Raw genomic sequence first — 22877 nt, forward strand, 5'->3', positions numbered from 1 at the left:
GTGTCAGGAGACCTGAATTTCAGTCCTAATTTGGTACTTATGGCCTATGGTTTATTACTGAATAGGGTAAGTACCTCCTATGTCACTGGCACTGTTTTATGAGCATCTAAATCCTCTATCTAGGTCAGTTGATCTTGGGAGCTTCAGTTTCTTCAAAATTCATGTGTTTATTATGAAGGCTGAATTTAATAATGTAAAGAAAATAGGATACAAACAAATGGAAGAACATTCCATGCTCATGGGTAGGAAGAATCAGTATCATGAAAATGGCCATACTGCCCAAGGTAATTTATAGATTCAATGCCATCCCCATCAAGCTACCAATGACTTTCTTCACAGAATTGGAAAAAACTACTTTAAAGTTCATATGGAACCAAAAAAGAGCCCACATCGCCAAGTCAATCCTAAGCCAAAAGAACAAAGCTGGAGGCATCACGCTACCTGACTTCAAACTATACTACAAGGCTATGGTAACCAAAACAGCATGTTACTGTTACCAAAACAGAGATATAGATCAATGGAACAGAACAGAGCCCTCAGAAATAACACCGCATATCTACAACTATCTGATCTTTGACAAACCTGAGAAAAACAAGCAATGGGGAAAGGATTCCCTATTTAATAAATGGTGCTGGGAAAACTGGCTAGCCATATGTAGAAAGCTGAAACTGGATCCCTTCCTTACACCTTATACAAAAATTAATTCAAGATGGATTAAAGACTTAAACGTTAGACCTAAAACCATAAAAACCCTAGAAGAAAACCTAGGCATTACCATTCAGGACATAGGCATGGGCAAGGACTTCACGTCTAAAACAACAAAAGCAATGGCAACAAAAGCCAAAATTGACAAATGGGATCTAATTAAACTAAAGAGCTTCTGCACAGCAAAAGAAACTACCATCAGAGTGAACAAGCAACCTACAAAATGGGAGAAAATTTTCGCAACCTACTCATCTGACAAAGGGCTAATATCCAGAATCTACAATGAACTCAAGCAAATTTACAAGAAAAAAACAAACAACCCCATCAAAAAGTGGGCAAACGATATGAACAGACACTTCTCAAAAGAAGACATTTATGCAGCCAAAAAACACATAAAAAAATGCTCATCATCACTGGCCATCAGAGAAATGCAAATCAAAACCACGATGAGATACCATCTCACACCAGTTAGAATGGCAATCATTAAAAAGTCAGGAAACAACAGGTGCTGGAGAGGATGTGGAGAAATAGGAACACTTTTACACTGTTGGTGGGACTGTAAGCTAGTTCAACCATTGTGGAAGTCAGTGTGGCAATTCCTCAGGGATCTAGAACTAGAAATACCATTTGACCCAGCCATCCCATTACTGGGTATATACCCAAAGGATTATAAATCATGCTGCTATAAAGACACATGCACATGTATGTTTATTGCGGCACTATTCACAATAGCAAAGACTTGGAACCAACCCAAATGTCCAACAATGACAGACTGGATTAAGAAAATGTGGCACATATACACCATGGAATACTGTGCAGCCATAAAAAATGATGAGTTCATGTCCTTTGTAGGGACATGGATGAAATTGGAAATCATCATTCTCGGTAAACTATCACAAGAACAAAAAACCAAACACCGCATGTTCTCACTCATAGATGGGAATTGAACAATGAGAACACATGGACACAGGAAGGGGAACACCACACTCTGGGGACTGTTGTGGGGTGGGGGGAGGGGGGAGTGATAGCATTAGGAGATATACCTAATGCTAAATGACGAGTTAATGGGTGCAGCACACCAGCATGGCACATGTATACATATGTAATTAACCTGCACATTGTGCACATGTACCCTAAAACTTAAAGTATGATAATAATAATAAAAAAAAGAAAATAGTCTCTCTTTCTTTGTCCTCCTCCTCCTCCTCTTCCTTCTCCTCCTCCTCCACCTCCTTCTTTTTCTCCTCTTCCTACTCCTTCTCCTTCTCATACTTCTTCTTCTCCTCCTCCACCTTTTCCTCCTTCTCCTTCTCCACCTCCTCCTCCTCTTCTTTCTTCCTCATCTTCTTTCATAAATTCTTTAATGTTAAGCTCTGTTCCTCAGTTTCTTCAGCTATAATATGTGCATAGCAACAGTACCTACTTTATAGGGTTGTTATGAAGATTAAATGAGGCAATCCATCTTAATTGCTTAAGAATGTACATGGTGTGTAGTAACAGCACTCCTCAATTGATTTTATCAGGGATTAATATTACAGCTATTTGATTATGTTTATGCACGTTGCAATCTGGTGGGTAGTATGCATGAGAATGCAGGATTTCTATCTCCTGTTTTCGCTTTTGTCTTTAAGTATAGGAATTTTGTCTTAAGACAAAATTTGTTCTTAAGACAAATTTGGTCCTTTCACAACAGGGCACAGCATGAAAAGCTGCCATGGAGGAGAAACTTTCCATTCCACTGAGGCAGCTGGTGACAGGGACTATCCTGATATAAGAGTAAGGCAGGAGGTTGTGGTCACCCTTTCTATTCAAAGTTGACCCAGTAATAAGAGGCTGGCCTCTCACCATCTTAAGAAAATGAAACTAGACAACTCTACCTTGGACTGCCAGAAAATCCTACTGCCACTTCCTACAAATAAGGGGAAAAAATCTGAAAAAGAAGAAAAAATAATAAAAATTATCCCCATTCTGTAAAAAACCTGAAACAGGATTTGTTTCCCCGCATTTCTGAAGTCTAGAAAGTCGGGCTTTCATTGAAGGTAATCAATGGGTAGTTCATTGTTGTCTTACTCTGCAAAACTTTTAGAAATAAAACATGAAATACTGGGCCTCTGACTAATGACAACAAATATAAAAAAAGAAGATTGAATGCTTAGACTAAGAATTATTTACCTGTGCCCGTGAATCCATAGTAGGTGTATGAACTGACTTCATGGATTATCTGAAAACTCTAAAATTATAAGCAAATTTAGTGGCTCTATGCATGCATTTTTGTAAAAAGAGTTCTGAACTTTCATCTGATGTTCAAAGAGCTCTAAAACTTCAAAAGGGTTAAGAACTCTAGATTAAACAGCAATATGCTACATTTATAAATAAGGGTTATCTTTTTTATCTTCATGTTGCACAAGAAAGTTGCAAAAGCACTCTACAATAACTTGGCATCATGGCCAGAGAAATGTTGACTCTTGCTTTACTGAGAGCCAACAGGAACTGTAGGAGGACGAAGTGGCCAAGGCCTGTGTCTTTGGCTTCCATTGAGGAGGTCAGTTAACTTTTCTTGCGTTGAATGAGTGTGGGAGTTTTCTGGCTCTGTCCTAGACTCTGGGAAAAACATCCAATAGTGGCCATCATTTTTCCCAAACATGATGTGGCTTTTCAGAATTCTTCCCACTTCCATCAGACCCTTCTTTAAAATTAGTTGCTGTAGAGGCCATGAGCTTGAAGTTCTCCATTTCATCTCAGGCATTACCTCAAGATACTTTGTGTCTCACCCCATCCACTGGTCCCAAGGAGGGTGAGGCTAGACAGTGAATGGTTCATCACAACTCATTCCTATCCTGGAGACCTACTAACAGTGAGTTAGGAAGGGCATATGTCTTATACCGTAAGTAGAATAGATAATCTTTCTTAATATTAATATCTATCATTAGTGAACGTTTTCTTGATTGTTCCAAACAGTAGACACTTTATATTTTCACACTTAATCCCTGTAACAACCGTATCCCAGTGTTAAAATTATCAGGATGCAGATAAGTGAATCAGGGTTCACAGAGATTAAGCAAGTTGTCCCAGACAACACAGCTAGCAAATAACAGAGTTGAGTTGTAATGCATGTTGCAGTCTGTATGACTTCAAAGTTCAAGCTCTTAACTAACGTTCTGTGGCAGTATAATGATTTATATTAGATTGTAAAGTATCGTACAGTTTTGTTTATCCCTAGTTTATTTTGAAAGATATTCAACTCTTTGGTTTTAAAGGATCTTCCCTAAACATAAACTTCCTTCATAGTCCCATGACTGATAAAATGAATACTCCTTCTATGTCTCTAAATGATGAGTTGCAAACATAGATACTGAAAGATGGGAGACACAAGAGTGAAGTAGGCTAGCTGGTACTGTGAAATACGACATGGATATTATCTAAACATTTGTTATGCATGTCAGTTTATAGCATACGTATTCTTTAAAATTTTTTAAAAAATTTATCCATGTTACTAATGTTTTAAAATGTATCCATGTAGTCAATGTTGCATGAATATATTGCATAGTGGTGAAGTCAAAGCTCTTAATGTCTCCATCACTAATTTTTGACAATGCTAACAAAAAACACAGTGGGAAAAGGATACTCTTTTCAGCAAATAGTGCTAGGAAAATTGGGATCACCATATGCAGAAGACTGAAACCTGACCCCTGTCTCTCACCATATACAAAAATAAACTCAAGATGGATTAGAGACTTAAATGTATGACCTGAGACTATAAAAATATTAGAAGAAAATCTAGGGAAATCTCTTCTGGACATTGGTCCAAGCAAAGAGTTTATGACTAAGACCTCAAAAGCATAGACAACTAAAACAAAAATAGACAATGAGACATACTTAAGCTAAAAAGCTTCTGCACAGCACATATGATGTTTTTTATATCAGGATCATAGTCAACAATTAACAAAATATATGAAAGACTACATCTTAAATAAATGAGGACTTTGATTTTCATACTTCAGAAGTGTATAAGTGAGCCATCCATGGCTAGTGTGGTGGCTCAAATGTGCCATCAGGGTCCAGCCTCCTTCTGTCTTCATCTTTCGCCATTCTTAGCCTATTCTGCCTTCATATTCATAAAATAATGACTGTACCTCTGGCTGTTGTTTTCATGTTCCAAGAGGGCAAAGGACAAAGATCAAATAGAGAACTGGGACCATGGCAGCCAGGTCTGCCCTGGTGCCAGTCACACAGCCATTCCTAGCTGTAAGGGAAACTGGGGAGTATTGTTTCTGAGCACATGGCCATTGCAAACAAAGATGAGGCTATGCCAGTAAGGAAGAAGAGGCGTATAGTTATTGGGCAGAAGGCTATAGGAGCAGCAACAGTTCACAAACGTAAGCAGCCTCAAGGCAATTCAGGGGAAGCTCCCATTTCTCTAGCTGCAAGTCAGTGTTGTCACCTTAGCTACATCACTCAATTACACAAACCCTGGGGTAAAACATAGCTGGGGCCTGCGTTATGTACAACCCCCAGGTTTCTGTTGTGTGCTGTCCCAGATACAAAGGACTCACCGAGAAACTGTGCTCAGTGCTATACAACTGAAAAGCATGGGCTCGGATTCAGAAGACCAGAGTTCAAGTCTTTCATCTGCCATTTACCACCAGTGTGACCTTAGGCAAATCATCAGCCTCAAGTTCTTCATGTGTAAAGTGTAGATGATAACACTGTCTTAGGAAATAAGGTTTCTGGGAAGTTTAAATGAGATGATGTTTATAAAAACACCTTATGGGAAATTAAGTATAAATATCACCTATGATTATGATGATTTTCAATTGAGCACTCAATTTGTTCATTTACTTTATTTTATTATAGGATCACTTCATTTTAATAATTGTATATTCAAGCCTTTGCTCTACACCAGGGGATTCCAGTCTTTTGGCTTCCCTGGAACACACTGGAAGAATTGTCTTGGGCCACACATAAAATACACTAACACTAACAATAGCTGATGGGCTAGAAAAAAAATGCAAAAAAAAAAATCTCGTAATGTTTTAAGAAAATTTACAAATTTGTATTGGGCTGCATTCAGAGCCATCCTGGGCTGCATGCAACCCACAGGCTGTGAGTTGGACAAGTTTGCTCTACATGAATCATCATGCTATGCACTGATGCTACAGAAAAAAATATGTAGAGGTATAGAAAGCATCCTTATGGTGCTCACACCTCACAATGCCTGTCTCCCTTTCAGATATGCCCTTCCCCATCTTCTTCTTTAGAATAATTTCTCTGTGAAACTCAGCACTCAGCTCAGAAGCATCTTCAGGGCCTTCCCCAAGCTCTCTGTGGTCCTTTGGCTTCCACAACATTGCACTTTCCTGGTTCTTCTCAAATTGTTCTTCCCTTTTGTTTTTACTTTTTCCTCTTGTCTCTTTCATATTTGGACTACAGACACTCTCAGGTTCTCTGTGCCTCAGTCATGACTCTTCTTAATTGGCAAGTCCTATGGGTTAACCTCAGACACATTCATGCTTCCTGCTATTTCAGTGTGCTGACGACTATCTAATCTGTATAAGTGATTCGGACCTGTGTCCCAAGCTTCAGAACCATATATCTGACAGTTTGCTAGACATTGCCGGCAGATATCCCAAACCACCTCAAGTGCAAAATGTTCAAAATGAACTCTTCTTCATCCTGTGGACTGTGATCCCAATTCTATATTCTCTATTTCAGGTAGCCTTACTATCTACCTACCTGTCTGAGCTAGAATACTTTGAGTAAATCCTCATCCTCTCTGTTTTCCGTTCCACATCCAACCATTTATGAAGTTTTTCCTTAGCTCTAATATATTTTTCTCTTTTTCCTCATGACCACCACTGTTGATTTGAAAGCTTCAATCACCCCCTGTATGAAGGATCTTAACAACATCCTATCTCACTCCAATGCCAGCCTACTGGTCTCAGATGCTGGCGTGAACGACCTCACCAAAACAAAACTGACCAAATCACTCCGCTTCAAAGCCATTGACAGCTCCCTATGGTGTCTCCCACTGAGCATTTCTACTGCTCACTTTCCGAGGCAGAGACTTTTACTCAGCATATCCGTGAGTTGCCTGAGGACTCATCCAGCATGGGGACCTCTCTATTTTGGCCTGTGTGCACATGTATGTAATGAAGTCTCCCCACAGCTCCATGGAATTCATATTCCTCAGTCAAGCACTGAATTTGCTGGACTGCACTCATTATTCTATGTATATTTTTGTTTTATGGTTTAGATTGATTATACCGACATTAGCAGTTAAAAAATTGGGAACCATTTTAACACTTAAATGGACTACACTTAAATCTGGGTGTGTGAAGGGTAGGTCTTTTTTGCCCTTATATTCTATAAACCCTGCATCACCTTCCGAAGTGGAATCAAGAAAGAATGTGACAGTTGGAAAATTGATCAGAACTCCTGAGCAGTTACTTGGACTCCGTCTAGATTTTTTTTTTCCCTCACTGATGTAGCAGAGCCCATTAATATGGAAGAACCTGAGTAGTCAAAATTAGTCCCTCCCTGAGACTGCACGTAGGAAAAGCATGTCCTTTGATGTTAACCTTCCTAAAAGGCTCAGATACTCTAACTACAGGCATGGTGACGTCACCCCTTTGTGTTTGTGTGAATGGGCTAGATTAAGGAGATTAAAAAAGGAGTGGGTCAGAGGTAAATGTGGCTGAATGGCAGTGGAAGGGGTGGGGCAGCAAATCCTCACCATCTTAAGAAAACAGTCTTCATTCACGTCTTTACATGCATTTGGAAGCAGAGCAGCAGGTAAATTTTCGAATCACAACCTCTGCTCTAGGCTCTGTGTTCAATTTTTAGCTCTGGCTCTAGCAAACGGAGGACAAGGCTCATTACTGCATACTTGAGGTTTCGTTTGCTTTTCAATCGAAGAGGAAGAAGCGTTAGGTCGTTCTCATAAGATGACACAGAAAGCTTATTGAAATGCCTTTGCAGATAGTGAGGGGAAATGTTGTTACCTAAATTTAATGATTAAGTGCATGACATATTAAACCACCCTCCTCTGGGACTTACATGCTAATGAATAGTTCTAGCATTCATTTCAGGTTTTTAGGTACCTAAGGCAAAATGATGCACACTCTATAGAGTATATAAGAGTGTCAGCTTTACATATTATGTTTTCTAATTTTTAAAGAAGCTATCAAAATGTACAGATATCTCTTTCCTCACTATTAATGTTCCTGTCTAGTTGTTGGTTCATTAGTGCTGCCAATATGACTTGTCAAAAAATGCAAATCTATCCATAGCATTTTCTGGTTTAAAACCTATCAACATAAGATATATTCCAAGCCTCAAGTATGAAATCCTTTACCTTCTGGGCTCTGAGTACATCTTTGCATACTTACTTTCTCCTCACACCAATTTTCTTATTTACACCACATACAAGTAATATATACACACATGTATAAAGGCACAGGCACACAAGCACATGTACATGGGCACACGCCTCGGACAAGGACACAAATCTGTTTGCACATTCACAGCTCGTACATGTATACAAGGATGCATATATATAAGTGGGCAAACATATAAGACATACAGCCACATATAAAAGAACATGTATACAAGCATGCATATAGGCACACACATGATGTGCATATACATAGGAATACACATGGGTGCATATACACAAGCATTTATGTATATACCCACCCTGGCACACATGTATGCACATACACACATACACATGGGTATGTACTGGCACACAGGCATACATGTAAGAACACACACAGGTGTGCATATGCACATACACTCATGGAGCTATGTAGAAAGACACACATAGGGACATTCACACATACACACATGCAGACATCCAGGGACACACACACCCATACTCCACTTCATGCAGATTAATTCATGTTCCTTCTTTGATCTCACTCTCATCAAGGTGGTATAGCCTTTTATTTAGTTCATAAACTAACCAGGCTTCTTGCTTTTCCCAAGAGCACATTAATGCTACTCTCATTTTAGCAGACTGCTAAAACACCTGGCTCTTTCCCTCACCCTGCATGTAGAAGTACTCATCAGAGAAATCTGTCAGGGAGCATCATTTGAACTCACCATTGTTCAGAAATAGGCTTTTATAGAGGATCATACAATCATGGGCAGCCCATACATTCTCTTAGACCACAAATATTCAAAAGAAATATAATGAGAGCCACAGATGTAAGGTACACATATACTGTAAAGTTTTCTAGTAGCCACATTGAAAATAAACAAGAAGAAACATATAAACTAAATTTTAATAATGTAAAGACTTTGCAAAACTCTCTCTGGATCAAATCAAATCAGTAAAGAGTCAAGCATTGAAGGCTCAGAAACTTAGAGATAAATGTGTGGCTCATCTCTGGCAAATATGTGTATAGAACTTGAAGCAGGTCTTTTGTAAACTTGCTTAACACCAGATTCGTTCATTTTGATCTTTTTATTTCCCTCTGCCTAATTTTTAAGTTGTTTTTCATGTGTTTTGAGCCTTGCTATATTAAATCCATTTTTTGGCAGGGTGCAGTGGCTCACACCTTTAATCCCAGGAATTTGGGAGGCTGAGGCGGGCAGATCACTTAGGGTCAGGAGTTTGAGACTAGCCTGGCCAACATGATAAAACCCTGTCTCTACTAAAAGTACAAAAATTAGCCGGGCATGGAGGTGCACACCTGTAATCCCAGCTACTCGGGAGGCTGAGGCAGGAGAAGCTCTTGAACCCGGAAGGTGGAGGTTGCAGTAAGCTGAGATCATGCCACTGCAGGCCATCCAGGGCAACAGAGGGAAGTCCTGTCTCAAAATAAATAAGTAAAATAAAATAAATGCATTTTACAAGCCATTTTAAGTCCTCTTTTTGTTGTCTAGTCTTAAGGCAAGTTAAAAAGAAGGAAAATATAAGAAGATACTCATGTTCTTTCATATTTCCATCATTATCCATGTTCGCCTCTTGGGGAAGACATTTCTGAAGCCTTCTCCCCTTGCCAGGGCAAGGAGCTCCTTGCTCTATGCACTCCAGGGGCTTACAGTACAGTTCATTCTACAAAAATAACCACATTATGTGTTGCTCAAAACCACTGTGTTATAAAAAATCAAGCAGTAAAAACCACAGAACTTACGGGAAAAATGGGATTGGGGCACAACATTTAAAAACCTTGTTAGTGACACATTAACATGAAGAGGATAGAAATCTAATAAAAACAACAATGGAGTTTGACACATATGAAATGGTTAAGAAATACATAAATATTAAACTCACAAAAACCACAATCACTTTTGCATTGACCTAATATTACAGTAAATATGGCGCTTAAACTTGAAAAGGACTCAAAATTGGCTTGTGGAAGTGGGCATCTGACAGGTTCAGCTCATAAGTTATAATAAAGAGATGGAAGGAGGGTTATCTGAAATCGGATGGAAAGTTGAAACACTGCACGAGGATAGGTGTGTTTAATAAGCCACGAGGTGAGTTGAGGAAGCTGATGCATGTTCAGATGTGTGCATGTGTGAGTTTTTGCAACCCCACATGCTACTCAATTCAATCTGGATTCAGTTTTCTATGTTCATCTAGTGTTCCTTACAGATGCAAAATTCATTTATGCCTACATTGTTCCCTATGTTAACAATCTTGGAACAAATTTGTGTGTTTGAAATTAAGCACTGTAGCCTGAGTGCAGTTATTTCTATTATGGCCATATTTGTAGCTATATATTTTTGGCTGCATTCATGTTGTACTCCTTTTCTGGTCTAGACTGTAGATGCCTTGGAGGTAAGACTCACATATCATATTTGAATCATCTTTCTATCATCTGTTCTTCCCTAACCCAGTGCCTGACACACAGGGAGCACCTGATGTATTATTCAGATTGTGTTAATCTATGTTATCTTTGACTGTCTATATATATATATATATAAATAAAAATATAAATAAAATATATATTATATATATTAAGTTCTGGGATACATGTACAGAACGTGCAGGATTGTTACATACGTATACATGTGCCATGGTGGTTTGCTGCACCCATCAACCCATCATCTACATTTGGTATTTCTCCTAATGCTATCCCTCCTCTAGCCCCCCACACACCCAACAGGCCCTGGTGTGTGATGTTCCCCTCTGTGTGCCCATATGTTCTCATTGTTCAACTCCCACTTACGAGTGAGAATATGTGGTGTTTGGTTTTCTGTCCCTGTGTTATTTTGCTGAGAATGATGGGTTCCAGCTTCATCCATGTCCCTGCAAAGGACATGAGCTCATTCTTTTTTATGGCTGCATAGTATCCCATGGTGTATATGTGCCACATTGTCTTTATCCAGTCTAACAGTGATGGGCATTTGGGTTGGTTCCAAGTCTTTGCTATTGTGAATAGTGGTGCAATAAACATATGTGTGCATGTGTCTTTATAGTAGAATGATTTATAATCCTTTGGGTATGTACCCAGTAATGGGATTGCTGGGTCAAATGTTATTTCTGTTTCTAGATCCTTGAGGAATCGCGCCACACTGTTTTTCACAATGGTTGAACTAATTTACACTCCCACCAACAGTGTAAAAGTGTTCCTATTTCTCCACATCCTCTCCAGCATCTGTTGTTTCCTGACTTTTTAATGATTGCCATTCTAACTAGTGTGAGATGGTATCTCATTGTGGTTTTGATTTGCATTTCTCTAATGAACAGTGATGATAAGCTTTTTTTCATATGTTTCTTGGCCACATAAATGTCTTCTTTTGAGAGGTGTCTGTTCATATCCTTTGCCCACTTTTTGATGGGGTTATTTTTTTCTTGTAAATTTGTTTAAGTTCCCTGTAGATTCTGGATATTAGCCCTTTGTTAGATGGATAGATTGCAAACATTTTCTCTCATTTTGTAGGTTGCATGTTCACTCTGATGATAGTTCCTTTTGCTGTGCAGAAGCTCTTTAATATAATTAGATCCCATTTGTCAATTTTGGCTTTTGTTGCCATTGCTTTTTGTGTTTTAGTCATGAAGTCTTTGCCCATGCCTATGCCCTGAATGGTATTGCTTAGGTTTTCTCCTCTGGTTTTTATAGCTTTAGTTCTTACATTTAAGTCTTTAATCTATCTTCAGTTAATTTTTTTATAAGGTGTAAGGAAGGAGTCCAGTTTCAGTTTTCTGCGTATGACTAGCCAGTTTTCCCAACACCATTTATTAAATAGGGAATCCTTTCCCCATTGCTTGTTTTTGTCAAGTTTGTCAAAGATCAGATGGTTGTATAAGTGTGGTGTTATTTCTGAGGCTTCTGTTCTGTTCCATTGGTCTATATGTCTGTTTTGGTACCAGTACCATGCTGTTTTGGTTACTGTAGCCTTGTAGCATAGTTTGAAGTCAGGTAGCATGATGCCTCCATCTATATTCTTTTTGCTTAGGATTGTCTTGACTATATGGGCTCTTTTTTTGTTCCATATGAAATTTAAAGTAGTTTTTTCTAATTCTGTAAAAAAAGTCAGTGGTAGCTTGATGGGGATAGCATTGAATCTACAAATTACTTTGGGCAGTATGGCCATTTTCACGATATTGATTCTTCCTATCCATGAGCATGGAATGTTTTCCCATTTGCTGGTGTCCTCTCTTATATCCTTGAGCAGTGATTTGTAGTTCTCCTTGAAGAGGTCTTTCACATCCCTTGTAAGGTGTATTCCTAGGTATTTTATTCTCTTTGTAGCAATTGTGAATGGGAGTTTGCTCATGATTTGGCTCTCTGTTTGTCTCTTATTGGTGTATAGGAATGTTTGTGATTTTTGCACATTGATTGCACATTGATTTTGTGTCCAGAGACTTTGCTGAAGTTTCTTATCAGCTTCAGGAGTTTTTGGCTGAGACGATGGGGTTTTCTAAATATACAATCATGTCATCTTCAAACAGACATAATTTGATTCCCTCTCTTCCTATTTAAATACCATTAACTTCTTTCACTTGCCTTATTGCCCCGGCCAGAACTTCCAATACTGTGTTAAATAAGAGTGGTGAGACAGGGCATCCTTGTCTTGTGCTGGTTTTCAAAGGGAATGCTTATAGCTTTTGTCCATTCAGTGTGATATTGGCTGTGGGTTTGTCATAAATAGCTCTTATTATTTTGAAATATGTTCTATCAGTACCTAGTTTATTGAGTGTGTTTAGCATGAGGGGGTGTTGAATTTTATTGAAGGCCTTTTCTGCATCTATTGAGATAATCATGTAGTTTTTGTCATTGGTTCTTTTTATATGATGGATTACGTTTACTGATTTGTATAGGTTAAACCAGCCTTGCATCCCAGGGATGAAGCTGAGTTGATTGTGGTGGATAAGCTTTTTAATATGCTGCTGGATTTTGTGTGCCAGTATTTTACTGAGGATTCTTGCATCAATGTTCGTCAGGGATATTGGCCTGAAATTTTCTTTGTTGGTTGCATCTCTGCCAGGTTTTGGTATCAGGATGATGCTAGCCTCATAAAATGAGTTAGGGAGGAGTCCCTCTTTTTCTATTCTTCAGAATAGTTTCAGGAAGAATGGTACCAGCTCCTCTTTGTACCTCTGGTAGAATTAGGCTGTGAATCCATTTGGTCCTAGGCTTTGTTTTGGTTGGTAGGCTATTAATTACTGCCTCAATTTCAGAACTTGCTATCGGTCTATTCAGGGATTTGACTGCTTCCTGGTTTAGTCTTGGGAGAGTGTATGTGTCCAGGAATTTATCCATTTCTTCTAGATTTTCTAGTTTATTTGCGTAGAGGTGTTTATAGTATTCTCTGATGATAGTTTGTATTTCTGTGGGATCAGTGGTGATCTCCCCTTCATCATTTTTTGTTGTGTCTATTTGATTCTTCTCTCTTTTCTTCTTTATTAGTCTGGTTAGTAGTCTATCTATTCTGTTAATCTTTTCAAAAAACCAGCTCCTGGATTCATTGATTTTTTGAAGGGTTTTCATGTCTCTATCTCCTTCAGTTCTGCTCTGATCTTAGTTATTTCTTGTCTTCTGCTAGCTTTTGAATTTGTTTGCTCTTGCATCTCTAGTTCTTTTAATTGCAATGTTAGTGTCTCGATTGTAGACTTGTCTCACTTTCCCCTCTGGACATTTAGCGCTATACATTTCCCTGTAAACACTTTAGCTGTGTCCCAGAGATTCTGGTACGTTGTGTCTTTGTTCTCATTGGTTTTAAAGAACTTATTTATTTCAGCCTTCATTTCGTTAATTACTCAGTAGTCATCCAAGAGCAAGTTGTTCAGTTTCAATGTAGTTGTTGGGTTTTGAGTAAGTTTCTTAATCCTGAGTTCTAATTTGATTGCACTGTGGTCTGAGAGACTGTTTGTTATGATTTCTGTTCTTTTGCATTTGCTGAGGAGTGTTTTACTTCCAATTATGTGGTCGATTTTAGAATGAGTGTTATGTGGTGCTGAGAAGAATGTATATTCTGTTGATTTGGGGTGGAGAGCTCTGTAGATGACTATTAGGTCCACTTGGTCCAGAGCTGAGTTGAAGTCCTGAATATCCTTGTTAATTTTCTGTTTCATTGATCTGTCTAATACTGATGGTGGGGTGTTAAACTCTCCCACTATTGTTTTTTGGGAGTCTATGTCTCTTGTAGGTCTCTAAGAACTTGCTTTATGAACCTGGGTGCTCCTGTATTGGGTGCATATATATTTAGGATAGTTAGCTCTTCTTGTTGAATTGATCCCTTTACCATTAGGTAATGTCCTTCTTTGTTGTTATTGATCTTTGTTGGTTTAAAGTCTGTTCATCAGAAACTAGGACTGCAACCCCTGCTTTTTGTTGTTGTTGTTGTTGTTTTTTTGCTTTCCATTTGCTTGATAAATCTTCCTCCATCCTTTTATTTTGAGCCTATGCATGTCTTTGCACTTGAGATGGATCTCCTGAATACAGCACACTGATCGGTCATGACTCTTTATCCAATTTGCCAATCTGTGCCTTTTAATTGGGGCATTTAGCCCATTTACATTTAAGGTTAATATTGTTATGTGTGAATTTGATCTTGTCATTATGATGCTAGCTGGTTTTTTTGTTTTATTTTATTTTATTTTATTTTATTTTTTTGCCCATTAGTAATGCAGTTTCTTCATAGTGCTGATGGTCTTTACATTTTGGCTTGTTTTGGCAGTGGCTGGTACTGGATTTTCCTTTCCATATTTAGTGTTTCCTTGAGGAGCTCTTGTAAGGCAGGCCTGGTGGTGATAAAATCCCTTAGCATTTGTTTGTCTGTAAAGGATTTTATTTCTCCTTCACTTATAAAGCTTAGTTTGGCTAGATGTGAAATTCTGGGTTGAAAATTCTTTCCTTTAAGAATGTTGAATATTGACCCCCACTCTCTTCTGGCTTTTAGGGTTTCTGCAGAGAGATCACTGTTAGTCTGATGGACTTCCCTTTGTGGGTAACCCACCTTTCTCTCTGGCTGCCCCCAACATTTTTTTCTTCATTTCAACCTTGGTGAATCTGATGATTATTTGTCTTGGGGTTGCTCTTCTAGAGGAGTATCTTTGTGGTGTTCTCTATATTTCCTGAATTTGAATGTTGTCCTTTCTTGCTAGGTTGGGAAGGTATCCTGATGAGTGTTTTCCAATTTTGTTCCATTCTCCCGTCAATTTCAGGTACACCAATCAAGCGTTAGTTTGGTCTTTTCACATGGTCCCATATTTCTTGGAGGCTTTGTTTGTTCCTTTTTATTCTTTTTTCTCTAATCTTGTCTTCACGCTTTATTTCATTACGTTGATCTTCAATCTCTGATATCCTTTCCACTGCCTGATTGATTTGGCTACTGATACTTGTGTATGCTTCACGAAGTTCTAGTGCTGTTTCTCAGCTCCATCAGGTCATTTATGTTCTTCTCTAAACTGGTTATTCCAGTCAGCAATTCCTCTAACCTTTTATCAAGGTTCTTAGTTCCCTTGCATTGGGTTAAAACATGCTCCTTTAGCTTGGAGGAATTTGTTATTATCCACCTTCTGAAGCCTACTCCTGTCAATTCATCAAACTCATTCTCCATCCAGTTTTGTTCCCTTGCTGGCGAGGAATTCTGATCCTTTGGAGGACAAGAGGCATTCTGGTTTTTGGAATTTTCAGCCTTTTTGCATTGGTTCTTCCTCATCTTTGTGGATTTATCTACCTTTGGTCTTTGCTTTTGGTGACCTTTGGATGGAGTTTTTATGTGGTTGTCCTTTTTGTTGATGTTGATGCTTTTGCTTTCTGTTTGTTCATTTTGCTTTTAACAGTGAGACCCCTCTTCTGCAGGTCTGCTGGAGTTTGCTGGAGGTCCACTCCAGACCTTGTTTGCCTGGGTATCACCAGCTGAGGCTGCAGAACAGCAAAAATTGCTGCCCACTCCTTCCTCTCAAAGCTTTGTCCCAGAGGGGCACCCACCAGATACCAGTCGGAGCTCTCCTGTATGAGGTGTCTGTCGACCCCTGCTGGGAAGTGTCTCCCAGTCAGGAGGCATGGGGGTCAGAGACCCACTTGAGGAGGCAGTCTGTCTCTTAGCAGAGCTTGAGTGCTGTGCTGGGAGGTCCACTGCTCTCTTCAGAGCTGGCAGGCAGGAACACTTATGTCTGCTGAAGCTGCACCTATTGCTGCCCCTTTCCCCAGGTGCTCTGTCCCAGGGAGATGGGAGTTTTATCTATAAGCCACTGACTGAGGCTGCTGCCCTTCTTTGAGAGATGCCCTGCCCTGAGAGGGGGAATCTAGAGAGGCAATCTGGCTATAGTGGCTTTGCTGTGCTGTGGTGGACTCTACCTAGTCCAAACTTCCTGGCAGCTTTGTTTACACTGTGAAGGGAAAACTGCCTACCTAAACCTCAGTAATGGCAGACACCCCTCCTCCCACCAAGCTGAAGCATCCCAGGTCGACTTCAGACTGCTGTGGTGGCAGTGAGTACTTCAAGCCAGTGGATCTTAGCTTGCTGGGCTTCATGGGGTTGTGATCTGCTGAGCAAGACCACTTGGCTTCCTGGCTTCAGCCCCCTTTCTGGGGGAGTGAATGGTTTTGTCTTGCTGGCATTCCAGGCGCCACTGGGGTACGAAAAAAAAACTCCTGCAGCTAGCTCGGTGTCTGCCCAAATGGCTGCCCAGTTTTGTGCTTGAAACCCAGGGCCCTGGTAGTGTAGGCACCCAAGGGAATCTCCTGGTCTATGGATTGCGAAGACTGTGGGAAAAGTGTGGTATATGGGCCAGAGTGCACCATACATCATGGCATAGTCCCTCATGGCTTCCCTCGGCTAGGGGAGGGAGTTCCCTGGCTCCTTGTGCTTCCCAGGTGAGGCAACACCTCACCCTGTTTCTGCTCGCCCTCTGTGGGCTACACCCACTGCCTAACCAGTCCCAATGAGATGAACCGGGTACTCAGTTGGAAATGCAGAAATCACCTGCCTTCTGCATTGGTCTTGCTGGGAGCTGCAGACTGGAGCTCTTCCTATTCGGCCATCTTGCCTGGGAATCTAACTGACTTATATTATAGTTTGGGTTTCTCAGGAGCAAATGCCATGCACTTACTCATATCTTCAGGCTGTTTTTCTGCCTAAAACTTAGTAAGTTCAGAATTAACTGGAAAGCAAACACGTGCACAGTAGATATACTCTGCTGCGGGTGCTCATTCACCACCACCCTCTCTTTCCCTTATCTCTTGGAGACTTACCCTCTGCTAGGAAAATGTCAGTGACTTAGTCAATGGATTCAGTGTCTTCACAGAGCAGACTGAGGGGAGCCAAAGCAGGCTAAGGAAACAATGGTCGGCGTTGTTTTTCCAAGTCTTTCTCCAATCCCTCCGCTGGCATGGAAACCTTCCAGGCCTCTCTCCAATCAGGGCCACACCCTCACCAGTGCTATAGAAATCCTTCTGCGCAGGACCAAGGTAATGAAACCAGTAAAAACAGTGTTATTTTCCCATTGGCTAAGCTGGAATAATTCCTCACCCTTAGCAAATGGGCAAGTGGAAATTCTAGTAGGGAATTTAGAACACAGGTCTACACACTGGAAACCCTCAATGGAGTCTAAGGTTCTTTATATACATATACATTGTATAGATAAAAGAGTAAAAGAAAAGAAATCACCTGAATCCAGAGAGATTGTTTTGTTAGCATAATACCAAAAGCATCTCTCACTTTTAAATTTGTGGTTTTCAAAGTCTTAAAAAGAATATGAATATCCTTGTGTGTGTCGTTGCCCTCTACTGGATAAGCTGGGTAATATTGTCACTAGTTGTCCATACATATTAATAATATACTGAACAACATCTTATACTTGGCTAGCATTTTGTCTTTTTATTTTTCAAAATGATTATACATGTAGAATTTTAATTTACCCTTTTCATAATGCTATAAAATAACTAAGCTATTTTTATTCCCATTTTACAGATGAAAAACTGAGGCAGAGGTACATTATTCACTCAATATACATACTTTAATGAAGCTGTATATAAAGAACTACGCTAAGCCATTTACAAAGGTGAATAAGATGATCTATACTCTCTGGGAGCTTAATTTGTTACAGATAAGATATATACCCAAATATCTATAATGAAAATAAAATTGTGATATAGGAATAAATTAAACTAAGAATTATTGATTGTAGAAGGAGCTTATACATGTTACTTTAGCCTCACAGTAACTTTTTTGGTATATGTCTTGTGCCTTGTTTTAAAAATGACAAAATTGAGGTTGGATGTTTCTAAGTCATTGTTCAGATGCCCCACAGAGAACAATGCTATAGGAAAGGAGAAGAGGAAGAATTTACAACTGGTAAAAATCAAGAAAGGCGTCATAAAGGTGGTGGTGTTTGGCCTAGGGCTTAAAGGATGGGCAGGGGCTGGGTGCGGTGGTTCACGCCTGTAATCCCAGCACTTTGGGAGTCCGATGTGGGTAGATCACTTGAGGCCAGGATTTCGAGACCAGCCTGGCCAACATGCTGAAACCCCCTCTCTACTAAAAATACAAAAAATTAGCAGGGCGTGGTAGTGCACACCTGTATTCCCAGCTACTCAGGAGGCTAAGGCAGGATAATCGCTTGAACCCAGGAGGTGGAGGTTGCAGTCGGCAGAGATCGCGCCACTACACTTCAGTCTGGGTGACAGAGCAAGACTCCATCTCACAAAAAAGAAAAAAAAAAAAGGCAAAAGAAGGCAAATGTCAAAAGGAAGCTTTGCTCATGATGTTGGCAAAGTGTGAGGCTCACTTGGGGCATGACAGGTCCTGCAGAGAGGGTGGAGCTTGGGCTATAGGGAAGGAATTATTCTTGGTACAGAGGATGTATCCACAAGAAGTCTTGGGAACAAGCAAAAAAGTCAGAGCTGGTCCACATCTGCTCCACTGTGCAGTGAGGACAGGCCTCTTGAGTAAGGGTCTCGCCTTTGGGTGGTCCCTGTGCTGACAGGAGGCAGTGATGCTGGCCTGTTTGTGCAGTGAGGCTGCCCGTTTTGTGGCCTGGTTTCTGTTGCTTATGGATATGGTCATAGGTCAATGGGAGGTTGGTGTGAGAAGCCTGAGCAGGCTATGGCAGCCTGTGCTCCTGAGAGTCAGTAAAGAGTGTCGCATAACAAGGAAAATTCTGAAAATCATTCACTTTCACATTAGAGGTTGCTGAGCTGTGGCACCTCCTCTTTCCTTTAACAATCTGGACCAACGGCCTAAAAAGCAGAATGTGAAAAAAATAAAATAAAATTGAAGACACTGTAACGAATGAAACAGGACTCTCTTTGTCCTTTAAACGAGAGGCTAAGCCTCATTTAGTACTTGGGTGATTTGCCTAGAGTTTTCCTTTTCTGCCCAACAATTTTGCAAGCCTTCCATAGTCAACCATTACCACCTTCCAGGTATTCTGTTCCTGGTGGTTTAACAGAGAATCTCAGGGTCAGAATAAATGACAGGGATCACAGGGAGTTCTCACAGCTTACAAGGCCATGGCCTTCCTGCCAGAGGTCTAAAGGGGCTGGAGACAGGGGCTAGAAGAGAAAGGGAAGGAACAGAAAAAGCCAAGACAGTTAAAGGAATGGATGACAAAGGAAACAGTGAGTTGAACATTTTTTTCCTCTGAATCTTTTCTGTTGTGACTCCTTTAAGCCACTGAGAAAGAAATACAAGAGAAAAAGACCCAAAAATAGATAGATAAATATATAGATAGTTGCAGAGACAGATGAACAAACACACAGAAAAAAAATGAGCTATAAGTAATCATGACATTATCATATATTTTTCTTAAAAAAGGGCCACTTCTATTGACTCAGTCTTGATTCTCAAATAACAAACTGAACTAGTACAGTACATTTAGTTCTTTATTCTATGCATATTTACTGAATATCTTTTACACCTTTCCATGTACTTATCCACTAAGAATGTATTAAGTACCTACCAGGTACCAGGAACTATGCTAGGAGTGGGAAATACAAAGGTAAATAAACAAAGTCTCTTCCCTTACTTAGCTGTGAGCCTTTGCCTCAAGGTGTGCTGAACCCATGGGATATTTAACAAATGTTGGATTGAGTTGCACTGTTATTGCCTCACCTTCAGCAGGGTTGGGACCTGGGAGCACCAGTTTCACCACTTCTCTGGCATTAACTGAGACAATGCATAACCACAACTCAGATGATATACGTGATCCTTTGTCCTTCTTGTTAGGATCTATCTCTAAGCTTTGAGTTTGGGAGAAGGAAACATGCCATTGGCATAATAGACTTTAGGGCAGAAGAGTCCAGGTTCTTGCCTCTCTGGCTGAGCCACAGGCTTTTCTTATGGGAAACTCACCACCTTCATTAGCAACACTACTCTGTCTTCACTATTTGCCGGGCAGACTCATGTGGTGAATGCCACTGAAATGAGATTAGTTTTTGTTTTCTTTTTAATTATTGACACACTAAGCTTCCTCTCCCTACCCCACCTGATGCATACATGTTTGGAAAGAGGGGAAGACTGAGTGAGCTGTGACATCGAGGTGGGAAGCAATTGACAGCTGCACTGTAGCTTCATAACATCAGGAAAAGCAAACTGAAATGGATGGGGTTGTGTTTATCCTTTAAAGTAGAAACATAAACTTAGAGTAACAGTTCTTTCCTTTTGGTGTACTTTGTTGACAGTTTTGTCTTGTTTTCATGTAAGTGGACCTCATTCTTCATGTTGGCTTTTATCTTTATATTTACACAAGATGTCTAAGAAGTGTAAGGTTCCAGGGAGGTCACAAAATGGGGCATTTTCCTATGGTTTGTGCAATTTGTCAAAAAAAATATGGATGAATAAGAGTTTGAAAATGATATAAAGCTAAAGCCAGTCTGTCCAGAATTTTTTTCTCATTTTAAATATCCATTGAAAGTTTTCAGAATTTTTCACATGACTACACCCTATACCAAGACTCATCTCAAAATTATCTATTTAATTAACACTTCCCAGATTTTGGATCTCAAGCGCCATTTAAAAGAAAGAAAGTCAAAACAATACATGAGGAACTGACATGAAGTACCAATTTTAGGTTTGCTTTTCTAGAAAATAAAAGCTAAAAAAGTAACAGCAGCTACCATCAACTGCCACCATTATTTTCCAAATGACCTTTGACATCACAAAAGGAAGAAGGGAACAACTTCATACAAATGGACGATCCCTTCAATTTAATCATTTAGATTTTTTAAAAACTCACAACGTTGGCTTATGTTTTTCATTTTGCAACAAACCAACGACAGGTTCTCACAGACCACCGAGGGAGCAGCCTGTGGTAACTCCTGCCCGGCATTACGAGTTCCAGTGATCTAGAAGAAGGAAGTCTACCATGGAAATCAAGTCCACACAGGCCTTCCTAGACAGAATTCATACTCTAACCATGGGGAAATCTTGGATGTTACTCCAAGCCACAGTTTCCTCATTTGTAAAATGGAGTTGCTGTTATTTACCCTGGGAACTACTATGTGTGGTCAATCAGTTAGTGTACTGAAAGCAACAAGCAGAGGGCCTTCTCACAGGCTACCATGAAGTAATTTTCTTTTTCTCCCTCTCTTCTTAACAGTAAGGCCTGAACCTTACTCTTTTCATTCCCTAGAACACCTTGCAGTGAGCTTTGTAGTTAGGAAGTAGTCAATGAAGATGTACTGCATTCAATTTGTATGAATGGGACTCATAATGTCATGTTTGTTATGCTTTGTTTATAGTAAATCACCTTATTAAATTTATAATAAATCACTTACTTAGTAATTACTCCTTGTCTTGTCTCACTTACAAAGTCTATGTAACTTTTGGATTTAGGGATGATATCATTCATTTTTCTACTATCACCTTCCTCCCAAGTACCTGGCACAGTACAGGTTATGTCCTAAAGGCTGTATAAATACTTGGTAATTAGTCACTGATTAAAGGACACAATCTGTCCCTTTGGATGCACTGAAAAGTGTGTGTGTGTGTGTGTGTGTGTGTGTGTGTGTGTGTGTGTGTGTGTGTGTGTGTCTCCATGCATCCATTCTTATGGGCCTTTTTTTTTTAGATATTTCAGTCCAACTTGGAACTTCGGTAATAATTCTGAGTTTACAGACATTCAGCAAGGATGATCAGATTGCACTTTTGGAAAAATCTATTTCAAGTGTGATAGCTTGTGTGCCTAGGGCAAGCATTCTTTCTTTTCCTACTAATAACTCAACAGGTTCAGCAGGCAATAGCACTGCTTACAGGTTCTTCATTCTTCACAGGTGAGGACAGTATTAGCTTGTATAGGCAACTACATTTTACTTAGTGGTGATCTGATTACCTTGATCTTAAACATTTTAACTTTGCACTATCCATGCCCACAGAGAGTTGGGCAAAATGAGAAGGGCCTGTGGAAAATACACATCCAATTTTATGTTGCAGTTGTATTGGTAATTGCAACTTAACCAGCTTTACTGCTGCTTCTAGAGGGAAGTGAAATTACATGCACTAATAAGATTTTTGGAGAAATGGATATGATACATAATACAAGAGCATTCCTTGATGAAACAGCTAATACTAAGTACATATATGGAAATCTAATAAATACATTTTTTACTAAGGATAATTTTTTCAATACTCAATAACAGAATCACTCGGAAGGACCATCTAGGGAGTGTATGCTGTGTTCCTACATCTTTCTGAATTAAAATGGTATTTTTCTCTTTAATGTGTCTTTGGTGAAGGTTCATTGAGACTGGGATGTGAGGAAAGAAAGG

Source organism: Gorilla gorilla, chromosome 5, assembly GCF_029281585.2.
Source record: "Gorilla gorilla gorilla isolate KB3781 chromosome 5, NHGRI_mGorGor1-v2.1_pri, whole genome shotgun sequence".
Taxonomy (NCBI): domain Eukaryota; kingdom Metazoa; phylum Chordata; class Mammalia; order Primates; family Hominidae; genus Gorilla; species Gorilla gorilla.